The sequence below is a fragment of the Anabrus simplex genome, chromosome 6 (assembly GCF_040414725.1).
Source record: "Anabrus simplex isolate iqAnaSimp1 chromosome 6, ASM4041472v1, whole genome shotgun sequence".
NCBI classification, from domain to species: domain Eukaryota; kingdom Metazoa; phylum Arthropoda; class Insecta; order Orthoptera; family Tettigoniidae; genus Anabrus; species Anabrus simplex.
The window spans coordinates 272,085,165-272,104,890 of NC_090270.1; positions in this window are offsets into that span (position 1 = coordinate 272,085,165).

Consider the following 19,726-nt stretch of genomic DNA (forward strand, 5'->3'; position numbering starts at 1 on the left):
ACGCAGTGACCATGTGATATATTATCACACTGAGAAGAGAAGCGAAGGAATACGTGGGAAACGATCGTTATATTCGATTTTCGACGTTATGAGGTAAGCATTTTACTAACATGATGATGAAGCTTGTTGTTTGAAGGGGCCTAACATCTAAGTCATCGGCCCAGCTTACTAACAGAAGATGGCCCTATGTTACGTGAAAAATCATATTTCGCACATTTATTACGTACAGTGCGCTTCAGACACATACATCTCAGAAAGTTGGTTTGCCTAAAGTAATAAGTGCCTTGGAGAATTCGATTTTTTGTCCAAACTTCCGATGTGTTGGCAACTTCTCTACTTTATTTGTTTGCCGGGCTGAGTGGCTCAGACGGTTAAGGCGCTGGCCTTCTGACCCCAACGTGGCAGGTTCGATCCTGGCTCAGTCCGGTGGTATTTGAAGGTGCTCAAATACGTCAGCCTCGTGTCGGTAGATTTACTGGCACGTAAAAGAACTCCCGCGGGACTAAATTCCGGCACCTCGGCGTCTCCGAAGACCGAAAAAGTAGTTAGTGGGACGTAAATCAAATAACATTATTATTATTTATATTTATTTGTTTAGCGGAATGGTCTGCTCTAAGGGGGGAAATCTCCGGTAATGTAATGGAGGGAGACGTCAGTAAGTAGCGCAATATTTCATCACTGTGCAATATTACGAATAAAGCACTGGGTGTTATATTTAACTAATTCAATTGAGGGTGATCCAGTGAGTAAACACACTTACCCAATTACTTATGACAATGAATGACAACCACTAATTAGTGGGTATTTACAAAAGTCTCTTGTCTTTGCAAAGAGTCTCCGGCTAGTAGCATTTATCTGGAACCTTGATTGACAGATCTCACCTTTCACTTTTCTTCGCACGCATCACCGTCACTTCATACAGAAACTCCATGAAGACAGGTTCGAATACACGAACTTTGGCTCTACATTTGGTTCGACTCCAGGCAAGTCCGATAATCCGCACAATCAACTCATGTGGCTGCTTCATACACTGAACTCAGATTACGACTCGTAACAGGCTACTCAACAGTCACCATAATGACACTACACAGCAACTAGAGATTCAGCTACAACCGCGTGCTCGTAGCGAGCCTGATTTTATATACGTGGCGATGAAGTTCTAGTACACTCGGGATGCTACCAGAATGAGAACATTCTAGTTTCACATTCCAGAAAATCCACGAAGACACCAGGCAAAAAGCACAATAGATGCAGAAGCCGTAACAAGCCCTCAGGCCGTCGGGAACATCTCCGCCCTCACTCACACATTCCTTCATTTCAGGAAATACTGAAGCGGGCTACAACAGGACTGACAGTTTCATGACCATATACCAGTGTGTTTAAAATACCCATCCTCTTGTTCAGCACAAAGCACATTACGCCTCGTAACCTTTCTTACACCCTGGACAGCACGAAGTGTGCGACACTTTCACTTGTTGTTCACATAATGTGATAGTGTTTAATTCCGGATCACAAGATAGCGGGTTCAAAGCCGACAGGTGTTGTCGGATTTTTGAAGGGCGGAATAAAGTCCATTTATCACTCCATATCGTACGATGTCGGCATGTAAATGATCTCTGGTGAGAGATTTGATGTTGACTCAAAAATTAAAAGAAAATTGGTTTTTATCTGCCATCTAGTAGGCCTAGAGCAAAACGGAACGCCAGATGGCGTCAAATTATCATATCCCCTACTTGCGCACGATAGTTGAGGCCATAAGATTATATTACTTGCTGCCCTAAAGGTCATTTCTGTTATCAGGCAATGTTTCGTTAATGTTTTTCCGCGTGTAGATGCGCGAAAAGACACATTTCTTTCGTTTTTTCGATTCACAACCAAATCGTCGATACTATAGCGCTCCTGCTCAATTCTACTACAAACAACGGCAATGTTTGATAATGCTCTACTGCGAGGGAAGTCATAACGTCAACATGTACACTTCACGTCGTGCAAAATACTTTAACCCCCATCTAGAGAGTTACAATATAAACCTGCAACATTCACTGAACCTCTGACAGAACTGAACCGTCACGATCGATGGTGGAACTGAACCCAAGCTGAACCACAAAAGCTCACCTGGCCTATCTTAAATAGGTACACCGCTTTCAGGTACTTCGAGAAAAGAGTCTCCTCCACAGTCCTCTCAAAATCGAATGATCTGGTTTCATCTTCGGGCCTTTCTAGCACCGTCAGGGAGGGTAATATTATACGCATCGAATAATTATTATACACAAGTACATTTTTGCATTTAAATACCAAATGACAACAATTATGGCTATTTGTATTTTATCAATCATTATGTCCTAATAAAATATTCTATCTATTACAATTTTTCAAAGTTCATCGAATTTGAGAAATGAAAGAATATTCGGTGTTAAAAATTCGGAATTTCACTTTAATTCAGTGGACACTTCCCTATCCCTAAAACATTTTCCCTCAAAACGTTTCTTTCATCTTGCCATAGATCACACTGAAATATCAAATGGTCCAATGTCTAGAACTCTTTGGTACAGAGGCACATTAGACTGCCTATGATTCTGAAGGGGAGGAAGTTGGCTCTGAAAGTCTCATGCCAGTAAACATTGCTGTGAAGTTATGTCTAGTCAGTTGTCGGAATAAGCCTATCTCCGATTTCATACCTCTTCCTTTCACTGTTTTGTCCGACTAATTCTGACATTTATTTGCTCTCCTCTCCAGCTGCAAGGGACATCACCGAGTTAGGACCCCGCCCTCTCGTCATTGCATCAACCAGTCAGGATGGACCATGCGCCCAAGGTCAGTCCCCTTTACCATTGCTCCTTGACTTCCTTTCAGGCCTCCCTGAGGCACTAGAAACCACTCAGAGCATTCTATTTCCAGAGTATCGGCCGAGTTGGCTGAGCGGTTAGGAGCGCGCAGCTGTGAGTTTGCATCCGGGAGATAGTGGGTTCTAACCACACTGTCGGCAGCCCTGAAGATGGTTTTCTTTGGCTTCTTATTTCCACACCAAGAAAATGCTGGGGATGTACCTCAATTAAAACCACGGCCGCTTCCTTCTCATTCCTAGGCCTTTCGTATTCTATCGTTTCCATGAGACCTATCTGTGTTGATGCGACGTAAACGAAATTGTAACAATTCTATAGGAAAGCAGGGTCTTGTCCTGCTCCGAAGTATTTGGAAGGCGCAGGCATCCCTATTTAAGACAGGCTGGACGAGCTTCGTCTGTTCATTTCCGCCAGCGATTGAGACGGCTTAATTTGGGCTCAGTCAGAGGGACAGTACCGCGAAGTGAGTGTACTGGCATGAAATACTGGATCAACGAATGGACAGTATCGACCGAGTGCTGTTCGTGAACTTACGGCAAATGCGGAAGCGTGCAGCTGAGCGGCGAGGAACAGTGGGCGAACAAGTTGCGTGTGAGTATGAGACTGTTGCGTGAGCGCGAACTGTGAAGTGTGCCGCCACGGCACTTGTACAATGATGTTGAATCGTGAACTGCCCTAGGGTCCAAGTGACACTTTCAAAAGTGTGTGTAGTTGTTTTAGCTAGTAAGTGCCAGAGCGAATAACTTGTGTGACTGAAGAGTGAGAACAGAGGGATAGTGCGTACTAGCTTGATTGTGTGCCTGTGTCCGCCTACATGTTACAGCATGTATGTATGGATATACGTTAGTCACAAATTGATGGCTTTCTATGCAGGCGTTACTTTTTTCACACCCTTACCCCTCAATGATCATCCTTGGGACTCAGGAGATTACCAATTCTGTCCCAAATAATTTCGGATAATGTAAAATAGCGGACAAACATTTTACCAATATATGTTGTACACATGACCGATTTCCTTCCTCATATTTCATTTCAAGTCCCTGGGTGCATTTCGAAATTCTACATTTAATTACAGGCAGAGATCAGGTTAGGGAATACAATAACACGAGCTACAGTGTATACAAACTCTGTCACCTAACCTGTGACTCCTACCCGTAGATATTTGAATCCCAAGAGCCTTTCGCTGAAAAGTCAAAATAGCAAATTGAAAATAATATTTAACTCATAAAATATTCACCACTAGATACCTGTGATCAGTAGCTGCATGGTTCAACTCCCAAATTACTCACTTGTAGGGAATCAAACGTAAACATGTTCCAGGTGTATTAGCGTTTAAAGGAATCCAACGAGCTGGTGAGTACTGTACTGTACTCTCGTTAGCGAAAACAGAGATCACCCCGAGGAAATCATCCAGTGGCATGCATAACTGCCTGGTACGATGAAGAACTAATTACAACTTCAAACCTCGACAGACAGACAGACAGACAGACAGACAGACAGACAGACAGACAGACAGACAGACAGACAGACAGACAGACAGACAGACAGACAGACAGACAGACAGACAGACAGACAGACAGACAGACAGACAGACAGACAGATGATGATAATAATAATAAAAATATAATAACGCTAAGACAAGTCACTAAGAGATGGTTCCGAAGCCAGTAGTCATGCACGTAGCCGAAACCTTATCCCTAAATGTCAATAAACTACCCTCGAAGAAGTGGAGAAAAAAAATAGCGCAGAATCATTAAAGGAATCATGGATCCAATATTACAAGAATGACATCCACAAAAGGAGATACAACAAGGAAGCGTATAGCAAAATAGAGAAAATTACAGGCACAATCCGAAAAGAACGCGGCCAATTTTATTTTCACCTCAAACGGATGGACAGGAACAAGTTGACCAAAAATGATTTTTCATTTTTAAAATTTAAAACCTCATATAAGAAGTCTTGGTTTAGAAACACAAGGAGGACCTCCAAATGCTACAAATCAAACCGAAAGACGCGTTTGAAAGTGATGTCTTCCAAAAAAGAAGGGTTAATCCGAGACGAACAATCAAAAAGAAGACACGATTTCCCTTGGACAAAGGAATGCAAGCAGGAACACTCACAAAGAATGATGGAGTTCTGGTCTCAAAAGAAACCAACGTTCACTGTTATATGTTACGAGACTTACCGTAATTCTCGATAATCATAATAATAATAATTATTTTTATGTCCCACTCACTCCTTTTGAGGATTTTCTTAGACACTGCGGTGTTGGATATCTTTATCGTAGACGTTCTTTTACTAATTAAACCAAGTACGTTCCTTAAATCTGGACGCTAGTGATCTAGTCAGTGCCCCAGCTAGGCTGAGTCGGAATTTACTTGAGGTATGGTGACCAGTTACATTCCACTCCAGCCGTAGCCAACAACACATGGATAGTCATCCAAGCGTTGACCACGGCCGACGTTGCTTAACTTCGGAGATTTCACGGCATCCTGCGTTTCAATCAATGTGGCTTTGGCCAGGAGTTGTTTTATGAGCTTATGCATCTTCTGACACTTGCCGGGCGCATTTTAGAACCTTCAGACCACCGTCTTGACCAAGGTATGAACCCACAAACTTGAACTCGATAGGCTAACTCTTCCACTGCTTGAGCTGCTCAGCCTGGTCAACCAAATATTGCAAGGAAATATAAAATTGAAATACGTCCTTAGCGAGGCGTTTGTTCTCCTCCTTCTCATCATCTTCTAGTCATACTGATGTCACTATAGTCCAACGACGTGATAATTTGTGATTTTTTAAAAGTCACCACTCAACGTCGCACTAACACATTGAAGGTTTCCGGCGACAAAGGATGGGAAAAGGCTAGGATTGGGAAGAAAGCAACCTTGGCCTAATTAAGGTACAGCACCAATATTTGGCACGTGAGGAATGGGGGACCACGGAAAACCATCTTCAATGCTGCCGACGGTGGCATTCAAACCCACCATCTCACGAATGCAAGGTCACAGCTTCGCGACCCTAACCATCTAGCCAACTCTCTTGATTTGCTAGTTGTTTAGAACCTTCTTTTCAATTCCAGTATGAAGGAAGTTTTCCTAAATGCACATGAAATATGGGATGTCAACATTTCCTCAGCCATCAACACCACCTTTATTAACCGAAGTTTGCTTCGGATCATCCACCAAACTAAAGCGAATGAAGGTAAATGGACTGATTATACATTGAGGTGGACCTCAGGCGGCAGCGCGCCGGTCTCTAACCGTTGGGTTCCGTCTTTCAAATCCCGGTTACTCCATGTGAGATTTGTGTTGGACAAAGCGGAGGCGGGACAGGTTTTTCTCCGGGTACTCCGCGTTTTCCTGTTTTCTTCAATATTATTTCATTTCATCTGAAAGTCATTAATTATTTCCATGCATGAGTGCAACGGGCTTAGTCAACCATTCCTGACCCGGTGGAATAACTGGAAACAGGCTGTGGATTTTCATTATCATATATTGCAGAAGCCAGATAAAGGTTCTCAGAAGTTAGATTTAAATGGGAATTTCCAAGAGTTTTAAAGGCAAAAACGATTAAAGAAATCCTGGAGCCATATCCTTAGGAAGAACCTTAGAACGCTGGAGGATTCTATACGGCGGGTTGTAAAGTCACTTCCGGTAAGAAACGTAACGACACTGCGTCTTGTAGACAGTAGGCACTCTACTATGGTTATAGCTGAGTCACATATTCTATGTTGTGTTGAGCGAGTGTTTGTCTGCTTCCTGCTGTTGCTTGTAAAGGGTACAAGTCGAGTCCGTAATGAAATGCGGACCCATACAGTATATATACTGCGACTCGATTGTGCTCGGGTATGACGTCATTCAGTGATGACATCTGCACCCGTTGCAGCGCATAGCTCTTCGGCATTGTAAGTGAAGATGTCCGAAACGTAAACAATTCCTGCATTGCTCGATTCCTCAGAGTATCGTGTTCCGAAGGGTGCCACGCCGGATCGAAATATTACTGAACATACTGGTAGTGCTATGCGTATATTAGGATGTTCTTTATTGGGCCGCATAAAACGTTTCTTTGCGATAATCCGAACATCACACTGTATATAGTTTTCTATTTCCTCTTTGCTTTATGTTGTATTGACATCTCTTATCAGACCTTGCTTATAAGAGTGTAAAAATAAACTCGCGTCCTGTTTCCGAGGTGGTGAAGTCCTTTTCAGGCACACCCCAGTGGAGGTGAGCTGCAGGTACCATTTCAACCACCAGTCCTCCTAACATTCTTCAATCTCTGGTAGTACCGGAAATTGAATCCGGGCCACCGAGAGTGGCAGCTAATAGTGCTCACCGTTACGCTATGAGGTGGAAGTCCCTTGTCTATGAAAAAGAAAATGTGTAATATACGCTGGGAACACTGAAGATGAAAGTAAAATGTTTGCTGCGCCTGACTTAGTTTCTAATTTTATTCCATTACGTCCAGAAAGTATGATTTTAAGAATATCATGTTTGTAGGCTTGATTGCTAAAAATATAATAATTTATATACCACCATAGGGTGAAGTCTACCTATGTTTCTGTCCTTGATTCGTGTGACTATATCTGTCACCTGGTAGAGTAGGCGTTGGATTAACAGCGACTGGTTTTGGCTAGTCTTGCAGCTCTACAGTTGAGAAGCGGAGAGGCTGTCCTGAGAATGATTTTCTGTGCTTTTCAGTTTTCCTGCACGAAGGTGAATTACGGAGTAATTCCTTTATAGACCACGGCTCACCCACCTCAGTTTCCCCGAAAATCACACCATCACATACCACCATAGCCTGTCCACGTACGGAATTAAAAAGTAGAAGTAATAGTAGTAGTAGTAGACACAAATACGTCTTACAGCTGGATGTTATCCGAAATGTGTGTAACGAAACAGTGTCATGTAACAAAATGTGTGACGGAAGTGTAAACTAGCAACCGTGTTGGCTGTGGTGTAAAGTATTGACGGATAGCCATGACAGGGACATATAAGACATTTATGATCAATTTTCCAATGGGGAAATTCGACACCATTTGACACCATTTTTACTACGATCCTGTATTATGAAGGAGAGGCAGGAGCATTAGTTTGGTTCACCGTTTCTTGCGAGTCGATGGGTGACGTATTGTGATATGGGACATCGTCTCTATTGCTCATGTTGTTCGAAGGTACGGGTGAATTTGATTCCATAGTCTCCTGTTCAACGTCCATAATTTTAGATGTGATACGTAAACGTTTGGTGCACCTTTCACCAAGTTCTAGGCCTACACCTGAGGATGAAGCAAGCAACAGAGGCTGAGTTGTTGTTGATCTTGTGTTTCGACTGAATGTTACTGGAGTTCCATTGGTGTACCTGCATTCAGTCTGGGCTGAGTTTAATGTTTTGGAAGTTGGTAGCAATGCTGTAATGTTGTGTCGATAAGTTGCCCTGCATCGGCGGGTCTGCCATTACCGTAGAACGTTTATATCACCGGCCGAGTTGGCTTTGCAGTTAGAGGCCCGCGGCAGTGAGCTTGCATTTGGGAGATAGAGAGTTCAAATTCCACCGTCGGAAGCCCTGAAGATGGTTTTCCGTGGTTTCCCATTTTCACACCAGGCAAATACTGGGTCTGTATCTTAACTAAGGCCACGGCCGCTTCCTTCCAACTCCTAAGCCTTTCCTATGCCATCGTCGTCATATGACCTACCTGTCTCGGCGCGACGTAAAGCCACCAGCATGGACATTAAGAGCTTAGACGGAAGTGTGCCGTTTCATTGTTCTGAGAGCAATTACGCGGAGTCAAACTGCATGCGATTACCGCTAATGAAATTAAATAGTGTGTATAAGATGTTAAAACATCAAGGAAATATGGAATTGCACGGAATAGTTACGATTAGAATCCTAGTGGTCGTGAGCGAGACAAAGTAATTACGCCAACACTTAGAAAAATAAAATCGAATTGAATGCACATTGAAAGAAAAAGCGCACGCAAGCCAGCTGCAAGAAGAGCGATTTGGAAGGAAATACATTAAGGTTATAATATAAACTAAAGAAGAAAGAGATATTATACGCTTATACGTATAAAATACGAACCATTTTAATATTAACATTAAAAGAATTTCAATGAATAGGAAAAATTACGGCAAGACTCACCTAGCCAAATCATAAGAAGAGGGCACTGAACAGGCCTTGGCTTATAAGAAGAAAGATTCCACTAGAATACACAATTTTAGCTAAAGAAAAACAACTAACAATTACAATTGAGATAAATACGTAATGCTAAAACAGACATATTGGTAGTCTGCATAGAATTTAAAAAACATAAATATCTATCTATCTAAGCCGATCATACAAAAAGGCTTTGCATTTGTCAATATGTTTTCACTGATCTCTTCTATGATTTCATATATCCCGAATGTGCAAGACACCTACGTCACGGACATGTAAAGAAGAATATGTCCGGAGGAAACACAGCCGATTTGACGGGCAAAGCAGAGCTCGATTCACGAGGAAATCCCGATGACTGGCGGCGGAACAACGAGGCTGACCAATGCAACTGATGGCTAAAGAGAATTAACGCATTCCCGCCAGGCGGAGAATAAGATAAGTTTCAGAGTAATATCAATTGAATTCCATAGTCTTCATGCATTGTAGATTGTTTCTATTTTGATTACCATGTGATTTTCTCGCGAGTGACCCAATAGTGGGTCGTTGTAAGGAAGGAATTACGCAGTCTTCTTAAGAAAATAAGACCATATCGAGTTAGGGAAGGGACTATATTATATGGTAGTGTGATTTGTACGATATCAATGTTATAGTATATCATGCTATAACATGTGTTAAATATTTTAAGAATATGATGCCGTGGGTGGTTAGGGGATATGTAGGATATCGTATTTAACAAATATATGTTACATGTTGCCATAAATGAGTGAGGTAAGGTTAGATATGGATATATAGTTAGACGGAAGACGTGTTCATGTTGAAAATGTAACTATTTATCCGGAGATCGATTTATTTTAAAGGTGTAGAGAATTTTTGCGTCAATGTGGGTTATATGAGATGAATATTGAAATGAGTTGCGTTAGATATGTAGTGAAATATGAGACTAGAGATATGAGATGATGTTATATGAAAGTAGGAAGGAAAGAATTGAGAAAAGATGTTAGTGCTGCGAGCATATAATTGAAATGAATGAAATATGAGAAGAGAAAGGATACGATATTGGCGCAGACGCGTATCATAAAGATTTATTGAAGCAATAAAGATGATTCGTTGGTAAATAATCCATATCTAAAAAAAATGGCAGAATAATACGATACTTATGAATTATATGACAGGAATTGATCTTCGAAATAAACCATAATATGCATGATTATTCGTTTAAATGAATATTTCTACATTAGATAACTACTTATAGGTTGCATTTGATAGTATATCAAGTATGGCAGGCATTTATTGGCTTGTATAGTCATTAATACACCTTATTAATAATATTGAGAAGTTGGTAGTCATTTCAAATCTTCATCCATGGTATTCCCTATACTTAAATTTGAACTTTATGAGGTCATACATTGGATTTCCAGTTCAACTGAGAAGTTATTTGGTTATTTATGATATGTTTATTTGATTATGAAACATAATACATGTTTTAATGCAATGCTAATCACTAGTAGTATTTTAATTTTGAATGAATATTATCCCATAAATAATACATAGGTACGAAACTGATCTTATTCTTTATGCCAAGTTTATGAAAAGTTTAATATGAACAATGAAAGCCATTGTCCTTGAAATGAAAGATGAACTTACGGTAATGTGAAGAATGTTTTGTGTGGGCGAGACTGAAAAATTAATTTAACTGGATTTAACTAACGCGAGTTTGTAAATAACTTATTTCTTTTAGTTTCTTGTGTAATGTTAGACGAATGCGAAGCGGCTACCCATTTCAATGACTATTATACTAATTCATACGACCACTAATGATTATATACAAATAATTTGAAGACTGTAATCAGAATCAATTGATTCATTTTGGGATGTCCAAGCAGATACTTTACAATTAATTCATCATATTTCTTTTTCATGAATAAATATTAGTAAATAAGGTATATTTTAATATCATTTATAGTTAGTTGGTATAGTACGTAAGTTAGAGTTAATGTAGCCCAATTTATGATAACCGATATCACTACTGAAAGTTTGATGGAGACGTCCATTAATATTACTTTTGGATCGAAGAAATGCATAGTTGCGCATATACGTCATCTGGAATCCACTTAAGAATAAAAAAAGCATAAAAATTTAGATTTAAATTAGATATTTACCCTGAGATGCCTACCGACCCTGGCCGGAGTTTTCTTCAACGCCAATCATATTGGACGCAGGAGATGGCGCAGAAGACCGCTTCTAGAGAAGGAAAATAAGGCAGAAAGGTGGCAGAAACATATTCAACGTTGTATTAAGGGAAAGGGAGAGATTATAAGGTATGAAATAACATGGCGTATGGCTTTTAGTGCCGGGGGTGTCCGAGGACAAGTTTGGATTGACAGGTGCAGGTCTTTCTGGTTGTCTTCCGTAGGTGACCTGCGCATCGTGATGAGGATGAAATTATTATAAATACGACACACACACACAGCTCCATGCCAACGGAGTTAACCAATTATGGTTAAATTTCCCGTCCCTGCCGGGACCGCTGTGACCTAAGGTCAGCACGCTAACCATTCAGCCATGGAGCCGGACGATTATGAGGTTATGGAACAAGAAGAGGCTATTGATGCTAATGAAATGGGAGACCCAGTTCTGAGATCAGAAAATATGTGACCTATTTAAGAACGAGGCACCTGGAATTGATGGCATACCGTAAGAACTACTGACTGCGTTAGGAGAATACGGCACGCCTAGGTTCTTGCATTTAGTGTTTAAGAGTTATGACACAGGAGAAGTGCCTTTTTTAGACAGAATGTTGTTATACCTTTTCCCAAGAAAGTAGGTGCTGTTAAGTGTGAAAAGTTCCCCACCATTAGTTTAATATCTCACGCTTGCTAAAGTTTAGCGCGTATTGAAATGAAATTAAATTTCGTATGGCTTTTAGTGCCGGGATATCCCAGGAAGGGTTCGGCTCGCCAGGTGCAGGTATTTCTATTTGAGATTCGTAGGCGACCTGCGCGTCGTCATGAGGATGAAATGATGATGAAGATAACACATACACGCAGCCCCCGGATCATTGGAATTAACCAATTAAGGTTAAAATCCCCGACCCGGCCGGTAATCGAACTCGGAACCCTCTAAACCGAAGGCCAGTACGCTGACCGTTCAGCCAGCGAGTCGGACAGTGCGTATTAATTACAGAAGAATGAAAAGATGAACTGAAGTTGAGGAGTTGGGAGAAGATCAGTTTGGCTTCAGAAGAAATAAACGAGAAGCAATCCCGACTTTCCGTCTGATCTTAGGGAAACGAATAAAGATAAGTCACGTATATGGCATTCATATATCTAGAGAAGGCATTGGTTTTTGTTGAATGGACCAAACTATTTGAGGTTCTGACGTTGATCGGGATCAGTAACCGAGAAAGGAGGATTATCTACAATTGTGCAAAAATCAGTCTGCAGTGATAACAACGATGGTCTATGAAAGATAGGAGTCAATACAGAAGGGAGTGAGGCAAGGTTGTATTTCACCCCTTCTTTTCAATATTTGTATATAACATAAGGTAAAGGAAATTAAAAACGGAATTTGCAAAGGGAATCACAATCCTAGGAGAGGAAATCTTAACTCTGAGATTTTTCCATGATATTGCAGAAAATCTTGGGAAATTGCTAATTGTATGGACACAGTCTTTGAGAAGGGGAGAAGGAGTGTAAGATGAAAAATAAATCAATCCAAAACAAATGTAATCGAGAGCAGTCGAACGAGGTCACGTGATGCAGAAAATATTAAACAAGGAAATGAAGTTTTAAGGTAGTACAGTAAGTGAATATTGTTACTCGGGTAGTGGAATAACTAAGGATGGCAGAATTAAGGACATAAAATGCAGACCAGCACAAGCACGGAAGACTTTTCTTAAGAAACGAAATTTGCTCACTTCGAACATCGATATAGGAATTAGAAAGAAGCTTTTGAAGGCTTTCGGCTGGAATGTGGCGTTGTATGGAAGTGAAATATGGCTATAACTAGCACAGAAAGAAGAACAATAGAAGCTTTTGAAATGTGGCGTTACAGAAGAATACTGAAGATGAGGTGGTAGATCGAATCACAAATGCTGTGGTACCAAGGTATGCATATTGCAAACAGGTTAGAGTAGATGTAGGATGTAGTAGTTACGAAGGCTGCATCAAGCCAGTTTATGGACTGATGACCTAAACAACAACAACAGGTATATAAATAGACAAAAATTAAAATTTCATTATTAAATCATGGTCCGCTTATACAGATTCACTGATATTAAGCATCTCACTTGTTAACATGAATCACACGAAAGTGCTGTCCAAGCAGGTGCGCACTCTGTGACTAACGATGCGAGAATGAGACCCATTTACACAGTTGGTCGTAGGAAACTACACTCAAAGAGATGCACTAATCTAAACACTCAGCTATGTAGCAATGGTGGGATAGAGAGTCGAAGCGTGTGCGTTTTGAAATTTGGCGCCGTTAGATTTCAGTAGCTTGACGGTAAAAGAATGCGAGGATTGCATATGACTCACAACCCATGTGGAAGTTCCCACGGGAGAGCGAACATACAAACAATCTCTGATAAAAAACACCTTCCCCATGCATTCAACGCTCAGAATGTTGACACCAGGCGTGAAGATCGCACGGCTCGTTGAACTTTACACCCCCAAAACGTCTTAAGATAACACATAGAAATGTAAGTATCAAAGGAAATAATTGGTGCATGCTATTGCTCTTTCGGAAATAAGTTTCAAGGTATGGAGATCAACAGCCTTGTTTTATTTGTTATAGCTATGAAGAACAAGACGAAGAGGGTGTCCCAGCGGTATGCAGGCATCCAGATCATAATGAGCGTTTTAGAAACTGTACTTTTTTACAATTTGTTTTACGTCGCACCGACACAGATAAGTTTCATGGCGACGATGGGATATGAAAGGGGTAGGAGTGGGAAGGAATTGGACGTGCCCTAAATTGATGTATAGCCCCAGCATTCGCCTGGTGTGAAAATGGGAAACCACACAGAAAACCATATTCAGGGCTGCCGACAGTGGGATTCGAACCCATTATCTCCCGGATGCAAGGAACTGTATTAATAACGAACCGTTGTATACACGGTGGTCGGAAACAACGTGAAGTGGGTATATGTGCGTTAGAGGATTGGTCATACTGATAAATGACTTGAAGTAAAAATTGATATCTTGCACCGTTTTTATGCTATTAGCTTCTGAGTTTAGCCAATAATATCGCTTCGCGGGCGAATTCAAATGAACTCTCCGAGGCGATGTTTCTGAATCTGCACGTGAATTAAGATCAGCTTGAGAGCCTTACCGAGAAATCAGCATCAAACACAAACACACTGTGTGTTTCAGTCGGTGCCACCGTAGTGCACTTGCTATGACGCTAACCTGTCAATTCGGAGGTCTGTGTTTCAATCCCTCCCCGGGCGAAGTGTTTTTCTGTGATTGGTGCTTTCAGGCCAGTGTTAAGCCACGGTCAGATTTGGAAACACCGCTTCACAAACCCCACTCAAATTCACCCGTGAGGCAATCTGATTGCCTAAGTTCGGCTCCATGGCCAAATGGTTAGCGCGCTGGCTTTTGGTCACAGGGGTCTCGGGTTCGATTCAAGGCAGGGTTGGGAAGTTTAGTCATCCTTGGTTAATTTAGCTGGCGTGGGAGCTAGGTATATCTGCCGTCTTTATCATAATTTCATCCTCATCACGACGCCCAGGTCGCCTACGGGCGTTAAATCGAAAGACCTACAATTGGAGAGCCCAACATGTCCTAGGACACTCCCGGCTTTAAACGCCATACGCCATTTCATTTCTAACTGATAACAACAAAACAACAAAATAACAACGGCGTCAGACATCGAATTACTTTTTTCATATTTTTTATCAGTATGGCTAAAACACTAACATTAAAATATCCGGTTCACATTGTATCCCACCACCCTGTATAAATCACTCTGTGCTGCTATAGTTTATGGAGACACAGACGTGCTAGAAATATTTTCTCGTAACAGTACTTCGAAGTGACAGTATATCAGAATTTTCAACTGTAAATTTCCGTACAAATTGACTAATATTATTTGCAAAGTCACCTTACGCGAATGATAAACCCTAGATAAGTAATTATGTATTTCAACACTTATGACTTGTTTTTGGGAACACTGAACACTCCGCGATTGGTTCTTTTGTTCTTCATATCAGTCATCTGCTCAGTTCATCTAACGAAGTTAATTGAACCCCCATTCCGGCCCTCAGTCTAGAATTAAAATACTTCTATTTCACAGGCCTCGAAACTCACTCACTCACTCACTCACTCACTCACTCACTCACTGTGCATTTGATCCCGAATTTTTTATGCAGTATTAGGTTAGAATGCAAACTAATTTGGTTCTTAGGTGGTGTCCTCTAGACCGTTCTTCCGTAAGGTAGTGAGAGTAACATAAATTCTACGGGTTGTGATGCGCCGTGCCCCTACTGTTTATGCAAACCTCATAGCTGAGCTGTTGTGCACGCTGGAGTATGTTTTGCTACACACTTCAGTAAGTTTGCACTCTAGCCTATTACGACCTGAAAATCCGTGCTGTACCCATCATCATCATCATCATCATCATCATCATCATCATCATCATCATCATCGTCATCATCATCATCATCATCATCATCATCATCTTCTTCTTCTTCTTCTAAAGGCAAGACCTTGTTACAGCAGGCATATCTGGCGGTCCGCTGTCATTATCTTCACATCGGTGGTATTTCCAATAATTAACTGGAGAGGAGTGTCGTACTTAAGCGTGGGACCAATGAACTTTGTTTTCACCTTCTTCATTGTGTCCAGTAAACATCCTTTTCTTCGATAACTTTTAAAACGATGTCTTTTGACCTTCTGTTCCTCCAGCTTCTGCTGGTCGTTCTCCCACAGGACCACTTTGAATTGGGGTACTTGAATTACTTTCTCTTTTATCTCAAGAAACATTCAAATATTTATGGGTCACTGTTTCTTGCTTCGTCCAGTTTTCCTGGAGTCCAGATTTCGCATTCGAATGTCTACACACTCCAAGTAAAGGTGTTGAGGAACGACTTTGATGACTCCAATTTGATGTGTTCATTTAGTAACACATTTTTCTTGTTTCACCATCACTATCCTGTCCTTGATTTCTGATAGGGGTTTATAGTTACAGTTAATTACGCTTCCCTACTAACAGAATTCCGTGACAGATTTGATGGCTGTACCATTTGAAGTTTTATTAGCCTCAATTAGATGTTCATTTTTTTGTTACCAACTAGCTAGAATAAACTCGAGTACTCACCCCGAAGTGGTGCAGCTCTTTTCAAGGACACTCCCAATTGAGGTGATCTGCATGTACCATTTTAACTACATACCAGCCCTCGTGCCATTGTTAAATCTCTCGCAGTACCGGGAATCGAACCAGGCTCCCGAGGATGGCAGCTAATAGCGTTACCGGTTGCGGTACGGAGGCAGACAATTTTCTAACGAAACGTGTATTTCTGAAAAAGGTAATTAATTGTTTCTGTTAACTCTGCTTTAGTTCAACAACGAACTCCATATAAATTGGTGTCATTAATGCCCTAAAGTAACTCAGTTCCCACTTGTAGGTAGGAATATGAACTATATTTCAATAATAACAATAATAATAATAATAATGTTATTGCTTTACATACCACTTACTAGTTTCTTACATTTTTAAGGAGACTCCGAGGTGCCGAAGTTCTGTCCCGCTGGAGTTCTTTCACATGTCAGTAACGCTATTGACACAACACTGACACACAGGGTGGTCGGAAACAACGTGAGCTTGGTATATAGGGCGTTAGTGGGTAGGTTATGCTGATAAATAATTTAAAATAAATAATTCGATATCACGCACAGTTGTCATTTTATTAGCTGCTGAAGTTAGCCAATCAGATCGCTTCGCGGGCGAATTCAAATGGGCTTTGCACGGCGGTGTTGCTAAATTTACATGTGACATAAGACCGACAAGACAGCTATGCCGAGAATTGAGCATCAAACACAAGCACACCATTGGTTTCAGCCAGAGTCACGGTGGAATGCTGGGGGACCACTGTTGCTCATGTCCATAGCATTAACCTTAAATTACCCTAAACATGCCCCCGGGTGGTGCTAAGTGGGCAACAAGAGAATAAGATGAGACCAAACTGACCTTTCGGTCAAGGAAAACGGAGGAGAAACACACCTAGAGGCCCTTTTCACGGCCCTCAAGTTCGTAACATTGGCCCTTCAATGAAAATATGCCAGCTTAACATCGAAGGAGTAAGAAGAGCGAAGTATGAACACCTAGCAAAGGTTCTAAAAAAAACACGAGATACACATCATCCTGCGTCAAGAAACCCACACGGAAAATGAACTCTAACTGCAATCCAGAGGGTAAATTACAGGATTTAAATTAGTGTCTGCAATTAATCGTGAGAAGTACGCAATTGCCACCTATGTGACGAGAGATATCACTCACTATCAAGTCTTGCCATCCTCCTCAGATAATGAAATATTTACTACCTCAATCAAAGTCAGTGACTTGACAGTAGTCAACGTATATATACCTCCTGGAACTCCCTGGTCATCTCCGGCGATTCCAACTCTGCGTAATCCAAGTATAATTGCAGGAGACTTCAACAGCCATCACACACTATGGGGATACAAGGAGACTGACAGTAATGGGGAAGAGCTCACTGACTGGATAGAAACTGAAAACCTTAAACTTATCTATGATGCCAAGGATAACGCTTCCTTGTCTTCTGCACGATGGAACAAAAATACACCCAGCAACTCTGTTTTGTAACGCAGTCACAATACCCACTCAGCCATATACGACGCACATTGCTCAACAAATTTCCTCACAGTCAATACAGACCAATAATTCTCCAGTATGTATTACTTATGCATATCGTTCACTCCTGCCCGAAACAGGGATGGAATTAGAAAACACAATTGGGATGAATTTTCTAAACAGATTGACTCCAACCTGCGATGGATAAAACCAATCCATACTAACTACAGCAGATTCATCGGTGTAGTTAAAAGTGCAGCAAATAAATGTATCCCAAGAGGCTATCGTAAAAGATACATCCCCAGCTGGGACGAGGAGAATGAAAGGCTCTTCAAGGAAATTGAGGCAAATGCTGATCCACATACATCTTCTGAACATTTACAATCCCTAGATGAAAATAGGAAGATAATTTGGCAAGAAACTGTAGAGTCCCTAGACTTCACTCACTCCAGCAGGGAAGCTTGGAGCCTGATCAGGAAACTGGACACACAAAACAATAAAATTAGACAAAAGCAGCATCAGTCTAGATGACATGGCCAAGCATATGAACTCTACACAAATGTTTCAGTTGAAAAGCATCATAGAGGCTCGTAAAGCACCTCTTGAAGGAAAAGAAACGTTCGGCTCTGCGATCCTCTTAACTCTCTGTCCCATTTCAACCACCAGAAACTAAGCTGGCCATAGAACTTCTAAAACCTGGGAAAGTGGCAGGTGTTGATTATATATATATATATCCAGAGTTCCTTCTTCATCTTGGACCAGCTGCTGCTAAATAGCTTACTAACTTCTTCACAAACATACTGGAGGTGAGTAACCCACCTTCACTCTTCAAGAAAACAAAAATAATAACTGTAGTAAAAACATCTATGGGCCCAACAAAAGTGGAGGTTTACAGGCCAATAGCACTCCTCAGGGTTACAATGAAGCTTCTGGAAAGGCTGATACATAATAGGATCTTTACGACTATCGTTCAGCATATTCCGCTCGATCAAGCTGGATTTAGATCTGGACGAGGATGTGACGAACAGATTTTAACACTATTTACCTATTTAGAAAACGGTTTTAGAATAAAATGGTAAGCAGGGGTGTCTTCTTAGATCTGGCAGCTGCATATGACACCGTGTGGGAAGATAAGCTACTTCTCAAATTTTCAGCACTATCCCTAGCCTGAAACTCTCCACATTACACAGTATCATGCTGAGTAATAGGTACTTTCAGATTTTTCAGAAGGCTCCAGAAGTAAAGTACATAAGATAAATGATAGACTCCCTCAGGTATTTGATTTGGTGCCTCTATTATTCAACCTGTACTCATATAGCCTCCCAGTAACCAAATACAGAAAATTCATCTACGCAGATGACATCGTACTGGTCGTCCAACACCAGCGCTTTGATGAGTCTGAGTTGATTCTTACATCAGACTTAAAGATTCTAGACAGTTACTTTCGTAAGAACAACCTTAGAGCAAACCCTCAGAAAATTGTTGTGTCTACCATCCACTTGCGGAGTAGAAGTGCTGGGTAAAAATCAACCATAGCATTCAGAGGAGAGAATCTACAGTACTGTAGCAGCCCAAAATACCTGGGAGTCACCCTGGACAGGTCCTTGACCTACATGAATCACCTCTGTCATGTATCAGCCAAGATCAAGACCAGAAATAACATTATTCAAAAGCTGGTGGATACATTATGGGGTTCTAATGCTAAAATCCTGAGAGCCACTGCTCTTGTACTATCTTATTCCTTCGCTGCATATAGCTGCACAACCTGGCTTGGCTGTGCTCACAATGGACTAGTAGATACACAGCTGAACCTAGCAATGCGCATCATTAGAGGGTGCACCTAAGCCACATACCACCCCCATCCCTAAGAGATAGCAGTCACTGCTTAGCTTATGGAAGAAAATATAATAAATTCT